The sequence below is a fragment of the Mus pahari genome, chromosome X (assembly GCF_900095145.1).
Source record: "Mus pahari chromosome X, PAHARI_EIJ_v1.1, whole genome shotgun sequence".
NCBI classification, from domain to species: domain Eukaryota; kingdom Metazoa; phylum Chordata; class Mammalia; order Rodentia; family Muridae; genus Mus; species Mus pahari.
Genome location: NC_034613.1, coordinates 139,199,882 through 139,211,325, shown reverse-complemented (window position 1 = coordinate 139,211,325; position 11,444 = coordinate 139,199,882). Strand labels below are relative to the sequence as shown.

Genomic DNA, 11,444 nt, shown 5'->3' with positions numbered 1-11,444 from the left:
ATACAGCTACTTAAAACGACATTGAACTTACATCTGTGGCCATTCTGTTACTGTTTTTTCCTTACCTTCTCAGAGTGTTCAGATAAACCATCCTTCCTTTGACTCCAAGGCAATGCGACTGAAATTTCTAGTAAAAAGGCACTGACAGGGGGTGATAATGCAGCGATTGTCCCAGGAATTCTGGCTCCACGTGGGTGAAGCATGAGGTCACAGCACTGTGATTTTGCAACTGGAGGAGGCAGGGGCCTCTGCAAAGCCTGACTCCATTTTCCCTCACTGTTAATTCCCTGCTCCTACCTGGAAATTTTTCTAATATGCTTCCTGAGAAAGTGGGTGCCTTCAATTGCTTATGAAATATTCACCACGTTATGGAAAAGAATAATCTTATTAGCTTGGTTTCAAGAAGACAAACCTATTGTATAGATACCAGATTGAAGACAGGAGATTAAATGGATTTTATCCAAGATATCTATTTTCCATTACAAAATAAAAATAATTTCTGACTTGGTGGCATCTTCGATGTCATGCACTACCTATTTTCTGTCCCTAAAATCCAGAAGAAAAAAAAAACCCTTTTCTTCCTGTCTGCTTTCTTTTTTAAGGTGGAAATCTTGCAGCTTTTCATAGATTTGTCTGCAAGGTCTTTCATAAAAGATTTTTTTTTCTTAGTTAAAAAAAAGTGCACTGGAACTATATCTTATTCACTAGTATCCTCATTGGAAGCTCGATTCGCGGTGGGACTTAAGATCTTTTTATTTCTACTGGTGCGGCGATGACTTCATTGCTTTTTTTTTTTTTTTTAACCAGCTGGGGAATCGTGTAAAGCAGAGCAGCGTCGGACGGGAGTAGAGTTGTGGTTTGCTGCTGCAGCCCGGGCCGCCGCGGTTTGCACGCGTCCAGCTGCTGTGTAAGGAATCCTCGGGCTGCCAGTTCTTTGCTCTTAAGTCACCCCAGGGAATCGTAGGCTGTGAGATGAACGTGCATATGAATGTGTTTGCGCGCGCGTGCACGCACAGCTGCAACAGTTAGGAGCAGCAATTGACTTCAATATCTTTTTTTAAAAAAAACAAACCTACGACCGAGATGAGCCATCCTTCGTCCTTTATTTTCAAGTAGTGCCCGGGCTCCCGCCTGAAATGTGCTCCCCGCCCTCGACTCACTCCGCGCACTGGTCCCCAGAGAGGGAGGCTAGGATAGCTGCGCTGCAGGCAGGATTCCCCCTTTTTTTTTTCTACCGCAGTGACAGGTGGATTCCCGGGCCTCCTCACCCCCCTCAACCCCCGCATCCACCCCTCTCTCAGTCACGATCTCTCCCTCCCCTTATCCTACTCCTCCCTCACTTCCCCCTCCCCACGTAAGCTCGCAGCCTGAGCCCCGCCCCTCCCAGCCTAGCAGACCAGGTTGCTAGGGCCTGGCAGGGCAACCAAACCTGGTGCCCCAGGAGGAGCATCGCGAGCGCGCATAAGCGCGTTCGTGTAGTAGAGGGCTAGTACAAGAAATCCTGGTTCTAGGATTTTGGGGGACTCGAGAACGAGCGACGTGGGCGGGGCGCGCGAGCCCGAACTCGAGCACGAGCGCTTTCTCTTCATTGGCGCCTATTGGTAGGCGGGGCTAAGGCGGGACCTAGCGGAATGAGAGGAGTTTGCCGATTGGGTCAAATGGGCAGACGGGGGCGGTGCGATCATCAAATTAGGCTGCGCGTTCGCTCCGGCGAGAGGGCGGGGCCGGAGGTTTCGATTACTTGTCGCTGCCGCTAGGGAAGGTAAAGCGGTGACGGCGGCCGCGAGCGTGGAGGCTTCCCCGATAGAGGTGGGGGACTCGGCAGGGTGAGTAGTTGCGTCCGCCCGTCAGGCCGTCTCATGTTGGCCGTGTGTCCACTAGCTTGTCTTTAGAGAGGGAACCCAGTCTGTCCACTTAGGAGGGTAACTGAAGGGGTAGTAGCGCCGGTCCCTGCACAACGGGGAGACACAGTGAGGGCGTCCCGAGCTGGAGTCTCCCTAGGCGAGCCACCACGAGTCTCTAGGGTCTTCCCGGAAGGGCTGGGGCTGGAATTTTTGGTACCAGGGCACAGAGGGGGCTGTGCTAGATGTATGGTAGGTCGAGGTCGGACCCCGCGGGGCTCCCCTTTGCTGCAGGTCTGCGGTGTCCCCACCCCGCTGCCCCCATGGCCAGGGCTCTCCGGGCTTGCAGCGAGGGAAGCCCTTTTCCACTACCGCCGAGGAGGGCCCCCGAAACCCCCGCCCAAGTTCCCAGAGAGCCCGGGACCCGCCGGCAGCTACGACTCGCAGCCCCGGTCCTTCTGACCTTGGCTGCCCGGGAGGGTGGGCGAGCGCCCCGCCTGCAGCCCCGCAGGTTTCTGCCACCTTCCACAGGACAAGTTTCAGGCGTTACTGTGAAGTTCATGGCTGGTGTGCTGGCACAGAAGCAGAAATTGACCTCTTCTCAGACCTTCCTACCCTTTGGACCTTCATAGAAATTGAATCCTGGGGTTTGGAACCATCTGCCAGAACGAACAGGTCCTTCTCGCACTGACACGTTTTTTTCTTTTCTTTTTTTTTTTCTTTCTTTTTTTCTTTTGTGCCCACGTTGGGGTAAAAAATAACCTGGGCATATTTCAGTGTAAAAGCAGATCTTTCTTGGGGGTTTTGTTTTTTCGCTTCACTTGAGTTATAGGCATGGCACAGATGCTTGGATAAGAAAAGCCTGACCTTAGTATCTCTATAGACAGACTAGAAGGATGCTGTGATATTTAAATAGTTGCAGATCAGTATTCTGTTAACACAATTATTTTTAATTGGCTGAAATTTAAGCTGATTTTAGAAAGTATTGACACAGAATAATTTCTTTCCGCGCATCTGATTTAGGCTTGTTTGAACGTAATGGTTATGTAGGCAGTATAAAAGATTACACAAATTAATTTGTCTGAGAGTATTTGGCTGGAAAAAAAGAGGCATAAATATGTATAGAATATAGGATTAGGGTTTTAGGTAACATCTGCTGGAACACTTCCAGCTTGTTTGTTTCTTGCTGTAGGGTTACAAAAAAAGACATTTTGACTGAGACACTTTGGAATTACAGACTGCATAACATTTAGATGTAAATTCGTTTTTAATTCCTTTAAGTGTATTAAAATATTTCAGTAAAATGCAAAACGGGTGTGTTTTCTTATCCCTGTATATCTGTGTTGAAAGGGGGAGTATGATCTTACATTTAACAACCCAACTAGGATTCATTAATAATAAAAACGTAAAAGGCCTCCCTCTATCTTTCCGAGAATGAAGATTTAAGTACCTAGCAAGCCTTTTCCTTATTAAAAGTACTATTTTGGGTTGGAGCTTTTTTGGCTTTGACGCTGGAATGGGAGTAAGGAAGCCTGCAGCAGTATTACCAGTTTGACACCACCAGTGGGTGTTTCTGTTGACAAATGCCTAGAGGAGAACAGTTAAAAAGGAAATCTTTTTTGGGTGGTGGGATGGGGTGGGGTAAGGAAGGGAGGTGAGGGGAGAAGGAGCCAGAAGAGAAGCTGTAAAACTAAAGCTGCCAACACTGTGTGTGCTGGGCTTTGCACAAGTACAGGGGAACGTTATTAGGGAGAAAAATACCATTTGGCTGCATTAAAGAATAGAACTCCAAAAGAGGCATACTAAATAAAGTTAACCATTCCAAGAGTGTTTAATAATCCGCCATTTCTAAGTACTTGGGAAGAGGGCTTGGAAAGGGCACCAAATTCTTTTGAATTGGCTTGTCTTTTGAACATAGTGCAGTGGTTCATTTGTTAGGTAGAAATAGAAAGAGTTTACTGTCCTCATTGTGTGGGTTTAGCAGAGCTCCTAAGCCTATTTTTTTAATATAATAAAAAGAACTTGGTATGTTAGAAAAAAATATTCAGAAATAAAATTTCTTCCCCAGGGAGGGAGGCATTACTTTTATCACTGCTTAGTCTTATATTAATGCCTTAGGGACTTCTTAAGCACCCCTGTCAGGGTTCTGATTTTGTTGTTTATGCAGGGTCTTGGAGTTACTTAAATCAGAGAGAGATCCAGCTAGTGTGCTCCCTGAGGTGGGGTTTTTTTTTTTGGAAAGGTTTCCATTGAGAGAAATTGCACGGCCATCTCATATAAATGAGGAATAGAAGGTTGACTGATTGTGAATTAAATGCATTCTGTTCCAGATAGTCTACATCTGAGAAGAACCAGACTTTACATGGCATTTTCTGTTTTGAAGGTGTAATATTCTTACACTACAAGCCTTTAATACAGGGGTGGAAAAATCCCTCTAAGTATGCATTTTCCCCCAACCTGTTTCTCCACACTGGCTAGGAATCTATGAGAGACTCTCAGCCACAGTTGCATTGTTGAAAACGACAGCAGCTCCTCTTGCAGGAAGTTAGCTTTTCAGGATGATTTACATTTCAGTTTACTTTATAATAGAACGTTGAGCTATAGCTGATATATAAGCTTGTAGTAGGAAATTTGTAAAGAAGTAAGCTGGGGAATATTTTCTTATCTGTTAACATTTTCACCCTTCTTCCATTTTCACAACATTGGTGGTGATCTCCTTTATTTTAATAGGATTTTAATGTTTGGCTGTTCAAAAGTGTGCTAATATGGAATTTTATTTTTGGCAGTTAGTGTGAGAGTATGATACTCTAGTATAACAAATTGATGTCAAATAATAACCTGAGTCATTTAAAATGAACAAAGCAGTCCACTTGCATAGATCTGAAATAGGAGGGAGATCTTTTATATAACTCTTTAGTACAACACCAGCAAGATTTGAGATATTTAGTTGTTTTCTGATTCAAAACGATTTTTTATTCAGAATCAGATAATTTTAGATCTTAAAGTTTTATTTTTGGCAACATCAAATTCCTTGACAGAGGAGAAGATAAAATGTCAAAGGTCGCTCACTATCTGATAATTGTGTCAGGACCACAAATTTCAACTTAAAAAAATAATGCAAAATCAAGACATGTAGAACTGGAGCTGTAACTCAGGCAGAGTCTGTGGCTTTGAATTGGCTCCTTACAGAGGTGAGTGGGAAGATAGTCTGTATTTAAGCTCTCTGTATGAGGATCCGCTTTGCTTACAATCTTAAAATCTTTCCTTTTTGTTTTTTCATTTTTTGATAATTCAGTTTTTAGCATTTGGATTTTTTTTTTTTTGAGATAGGGTTTCATTTTTAATTCAGGCTTTCTTGAAACTAACAATGTAGCTCAAGGTGGCCTGGAACTCCTGCCTCAGCTTCCCAGGTGCCAGGATATATTTGATCTAGATTTAACATTTTGATTTTTTTTTTTTAGAAATTTTTCTTTATATGGGGCAGTGCATGCATTAGTGAATTATTCAAATATAGAGTCTCATTTCTAATTTGATTTTATACACTTCTTCATATGGAGATATGAATTTGGAAAGCATTTCCATCAGTGGATATGAAAACTGAGATGGAGGATTTTCTACCTACAGAGATATTTAACATTTAAATATTTCAGATTTGGGAATTAACAGAAAATTATTTATTGGATTAAAAGGACCATGCTCTTGGAAATTTGTTGTCAATACATTGAATTAAGCCATTTCACTTAAAGATAATTGTTTTGGGGGTAGTTCTCATCAGACGTTTTGTGTGCAGCCTTTCTTTTGTATATAGTCTGCTCTGTAATTTTCATAATGCTACATCCATTGACCACTGTTGAATACCAAATGCTGTGGCAAATTATTTATTCATGTGCATGCATGTGTGCTCACAGCATTTCTCCAAGGTAGATGTATTCCTTATATCTCATATACATGTCAGACGGGCTCAGAAATAATTTGCACATATTGGCTAGCTAGTCAGCAGAAGAGGCAAAATTGCCATACAAACCGGTCTGACTTGAAATTGTGCTTTTCCAAGCCCTGCTTTCTGCTGGTTCCTAAAGCCTGTTTTGAATTTATTGTGTACATTGTGCCTGGGGAGTCCTGGAGGTATACATTTGCTTCCTGGGTTGATGGGCCTTATTGGCAAGACTGCCTAGACTCTTGTGACATGGTGAACTAGACTAGATCCATCACGACTGCTGGTTAGGATAACCAGAAGTATAGACTTTTTGCAAGTACCTTAGTTTGAGTCTTTCATAAACGAAAGTTGTATATATAATCATGTATGTCCAAAATGAGATAATTGTTTCAATCATGTGTGTCCAAAATGAGATAATTGTTTCTAGTTAAACACTTGGTGCTTCATGTTTCTGCATATTCATTATAGGCTTACATTGGCTGATTAAATTTACTAATAAAGATTATATAGATAAAGTAATAAATAAAGATTTAATAATAAAGATTATGAAGATGTCCTTTGAATTCAGATTTGTCTTTGTAGGTATGTGTTGCTAGGGATTGATCCCAGGGTATTTCACATTCTAGGCAAGTCCTCTACTATTAGCTACACTCCTAATCGTATCCTCCTAATCCCACTTTTCTTCCCCAGTAAAGGAACTCACCTTTTGTATTCCAGACAAGACTTGAACAGTCTTTTCCTGTCTTGATAAAGAATTCTGCCTGGAGCTGCAATTTACAGGCCTGAACTTCCAGGCCTGGCTAGGTATACACTTGAAGTGGCAGCTATTATGATTTTCAGATGGATATCTTTTCAGTAATTATGACTTAAGTAAAATAAAACTGAGAGGTAAAGTTTAAAGAGGTACATTGTTCTTGTTTCTTTCTTTTTTCTTTTTAAATTTATCTTATATATTTGAGTGCACTGTAGCTGTCTTGAGACACACCAGAAGAAGGCATCGGATCCCATTACAGATGGTTGTGAGCCAGCATGTGGGTGCTGGGAATTGAACTCAGGACCTCTGAGAAAGCAGTCAGTGTTCTTAACTGCTGAGCCATCTCTCCAGCCCTTGTCCTTATTCCTTTATTTTTTTTATTTATGTGTATATGCATGTAGGTATCCAAGAGGCTGGAAGAGGGTGTCTAGAGTCTCTGGAGCTGAAGTTATAGGAAGTTTTGAACTGCCTGATATGGTGCTGGGAATTGAACTCTGGTCTTCTGGAAGAACAGAGCAACAAGCCCTCCCAACCCTGAGCCATTTCTCTGCCCCCCATTCTTGTATCTTAATACATAGACATTGAACTCTAATGAAATACTTGCTCTTGAAAGCAGAATTGTGGGGCTGAGCTGTAGGCCTTTCAGTGGGGTGCTTGTCTAACTTTCACAAAGCCCTGAGTTGGATCCTCAGCACCACATACACAGGAGGTGGAAGAGAGATCTGTAATCTCTAGCATTCAGGAAGCACCAAGCTCTAGCCCTTCATAAACTGTGTGTGGTGGCACATGCCTAGAATCCTAGTACTTGGGAAGATTAGATAATCAAGGTCATTCTTGGCTATGCAGTGAGTTTAAAGCCAGCCATAAGATGCTATCTTTTTTTTTTTTTTTTTTGAAATGGTAGTTTTCTACTTAATACTTTGTGGTGGTTGTAGTGGTAGTAGTAGTGATGATGACGATGAAGAGGAGAGGGATGATGATTTTTCTTTACATTTTTATTACATTTGTCTATTTTGCATATAGGTCTGGCTGGTCATCCACATGCCATGACACTTGTGTGGAGGTCAGAGTCTATGTAGGAGTCTGTCTCCCTCCACCATATGGGGCTCAGGGATTGAACTCAGGTGATAAGGCTTGGCAGCCAGTATCTTCACAGGCTGAGCCATATTGCCAGCCATATTATTTTTAAAGCAAGACAGCCAAACTGTTAAAGATTAGTTTGAAAGAACACTTATAGGTTCCCTTGAAAGAAGAGAAGAACATGTCATCTTTAGTTTTCAGTTGATAAAAAACATTTTTGTCATTTAGTGATGGATATTATAGAGCCTCAGGACCAGAAATCTTTTTGGCCAGATCAGAGAGATGTTGTGCTTAGATGGAGCCTTGAAAATATTTGTTGATTTCTGTACAAAGTACAGCTTTCCAACATACAATTTAACACTTGTTGTAGAACAACCATCTCAATGTGTAGCCTTGGCTTGCCTGGAATTCACTTTGTAGACCAGGCTGGCCTTGAACTCACAAAAATCCACCTATTTCTGCCTCTCGAGTCCTGGGATTAAAGATGTGCAGTGCCACCCCCCAGCAAAAGTATCTCTTATTTTAAAAGTATGATAATCATTCTTTAATAAATTTATGGAGATTTATAACCTTACTGTCAATTTTCAGAATATTTCAATCATTTAAAAAATTTTCTCCTTGAAACATAGTTTTTGAAACCCAGTTTATCTGTTTCAACTAGGCCACAGATACCAGCGATATCATAAACGATGTATTTAAAATATAATTTCTTATACTTGTCATAATTTTGTGTTTCATTTTTATCTATTTGGTGTGTGTATGTGCGCATCTGTGTGCCTGTGTGTCTGTGTCTGTCTGTACATGAGTATGTGAACATGCTAATGAAGGTCAGAGGACAACTTTCAGGAATCAGTTCTCTCTTTCCACTATGTAGGACTTGAGGATTAAACTCATTAAGCTTAGTGGCAAATACCTTTCTTACTGAGCCACCTTTCAGACCAGTTTCAAATTTTTACCTAAACACAATTCTTAGTAGACTATGAAGAATCATATTACAAATGGATCAAGTTACCTTGTGTTTGTGGTTTTATTTTATTTAATTAATAATGTTTGGGGGATGGGTCTCATGTAGCCCAGGCTGATCATAAACCTCTGTGTAGCCAAAGCTGGCCTCTAAGTCCATCTCTCCCTGAGTGTTGGGAGTACAATTGTGTGCCATCCTATTTATGTGGTGCTGGAGATCAAATCCTGGGCCTCAATCAAGCCTGGCAAGCGTTCTACCAAATGAGTCACATTCCCAGTCCTGGCTTCATCTTTTTGCAAAGCTAGCAAATAAAATAACATCATTCGTAGTGATATATTAGAAACACATAGAAAAGAAATTGAGGGAAAAATTATACAATCATTGTATAAGGAAAACTCACTTTCTGATATAAGACTATGGGCAGAATAATTGGTTTTCTTTATACTGAACCAGTGCTGTTGTGCTGTTTACTCTTTGATCTCTTATTTGAGCTCTGATTGTCCTAGACAGATCATCTCTGCTGTGCATATAGGACAGCCTTCATTGTATTCAGATACCCAAATATTTTCTACTTTCTGTGTTGCTTCAGACTGGATGGTGGTGGGATTTGGACATGGTTTTCTTTCTTGCATCATTTTTCTTCTTAGTTATCATTTAAGTGGACTTGAGAATAAAGCAAAACTTCTGCCAAATTGCACTATCTTGGTCTTTGCCTAGTGTGTTGATGATGTAGGTAGGGAGTGCTCATAGTATAGCTTGTACATGTTATCCTTACATAATAAAGGATAATGGTTTGGTTGGAAGTGATTGGAAAGCTGTGCCTAAATTTTAGATAAACAATTCTTGTGGGAAAGTGACCCTTAAAAGTGCTAGGTAGGGGTCTGGAGAGATGATTCAGCAGTTAAGAGCACTGACTGCTCTTCCAGGTCCTGAATTCAATTTCCAGCAACCACATGGTGGCTCACAGCCATCTGTAATGAGATCTGATGCCCTCTTCTGGTGTGTCTGAAGACAGCTACAGTGTACTCATATAAATAAAAATAAATAAATCGTAAAAAAAAGTGCTAGGCAGGTAAATCATTTACTCTGTATGGTAGGTTGTATCTGGATTTGTAATAACAATTTAGACAAATAATGCTGGTCTGATATTAATAAGTCATAACTCTTTGAAATAGTTTCTAATCTTTAACAGTTATGAATGTTTCTTTTGTTATTTTTATATCCTTTCTAAGAGGGAGGCCTAATATTAAATAGTAATATCTGGAAATAACTTGTTTGTTTTGTGTATATGTGGGTTCTTCAGTGTACCCTATTTGTACAGTGGCTGCAGAATCCAGAAGAGGGCATCAGATCCCTTAGAACTAGAGTTGCAAGCAGCTGTGAGTTGCCTGATATAGGTGGTGGAAAATGAACCTGGGTCCTCTGTAAGAGTATCAAGTATTCTTAACCACTGAGCCGTTTCTTCAGCACTGCAATAACTTTAGATAGATAGTGGGTTTTGGCAGCAAGAAAACAGGTTTCTGAGAGCTAATAAAGCATGGATGAATACATTTAAATTTTAAAAATTTATTTATTTTTTAAAATTTATGTTTTACTTTTTAATTGTGTGTGTGCACGTGAGTGTGTATGTGTGTATGTGTGTGTGTGCTGGTATGTGAGTATAGATGCCCAAGAAAACCAGAGGAATTGGATCCCTTAGATCTAGAATGTAGATGCAGGGAATTGAACTCATGTTCTGTGTAAGAGTATACTCTCTTGTAGTGACTAAGATGCCTCTCCAGGCCTTGTTTGTCTGTCTGTCTATCTATTTATTATAAGTACATTAATATTTATAAATATTCTGTGTGCCTGTGTGTATTCATGAACATTTATATGGAATGAGTAAGAGGTCAAAGGACAGTTTTTAGGGATTGGTTCTTTATTCTACCTTGTGGGTTCCTGGGATTGAACTTAGGTTGTCGGACTTGGCCAAAAGCACTTTTATCTACTGAACCATCTCACTGGGCCATTTTTTTTTTTTAAAGATTGACTTAAATTATTTTAGGTAAGTTGCAGTTACAGAACTTTGTATTATGTCTAGAGATTAGATTCTTGGCAAAATGAGATTAAGTTTCATATTAAACGTATAGGAAGATATGGCAAATAAAAACTGGTGCTAAATGGGGCTAAGGAGCTGGGTTAGTTGGTAAAATACTTGCTATGTGTTCATGAAGACCTGAGATCAGTTCCTAGCACTCATGTTTAAAGAAAAGAATGAACTCAATTGTATTTTTTCTTGTTCTCATAATGTTTTGTGTGGGCTTACTTATATATGTATTTATTTGTTTTTACTGTGCAGGTCTTTTGGTTTCTGATTTTGTTCTTAGGAGTTTTCTGTGTGTTCAAATGTGTGTGCCTCTGTGTGTCTCTGTAGACGTTTTGACTCCTTTTTCTGTTTATTTTGCCCTAGTCTGGATTTTATTTTATTATTATTTTTACCTGCCTATTTTCTAATGCATGAGAGAAAGAAAGACATGGAGTGGTTTAGAGCTGGAGAGGAGAGTATAATCAGAATATATTGTGTGAAAAAAATCTATTTTTCCTTTTTCCCTTTATTTATTCAATTTACATCCTGATTGCAGTCCTCTCCCTTCTCTCCTTTCAATTCCACCCTCACACCCCCTCTCCCCATTCTCCTCTCCTCTCCTCTTCTCCTCTGAGATGATATGAACCCATCCTGGCACATCAAGAGCATCCTCTCCCATGGAGGCTTGACAAGGCAGCCCCATTAGGAGAAAGGGATCCAAAGGGAGGCAACAGAGTCAAATCGCCTCTCTCTCTCTCTCTCTCTCTCTCTCTCTCTCTCTCTCTCTCTCTCTCTCTCTCTCT

The 11,444-nt window shown here is 40.7% G+C and overlaps 1 protein-coding gene across 3 annotated transcripts in view; it reads left to right on the top strand.

Annotated features, from left to right (window-relative positions):
* Positions 1-1,739: 1,739 nt before the first annotated feature.
* Positions 1,740-11,444, top strand: part of Cdkl5 (cyclin dependent kinase like 5) — a 188,164-nt gene continuing 178,459 nt past the window's right edge. For 2 of the 3 annotated variants that reach the window (XM_029534145.1, XM_029534143.1), the window contains exon 1: positions 1,740-1,826. The gene's annotated coding sequence lies outside the window, so the exon portion shown is untranslated. The remainder of the gene's footprint in view (positions 1,827-11,444) is intronic. The other variant, XM_029534144.1, reaches the window with a different exon arrangement.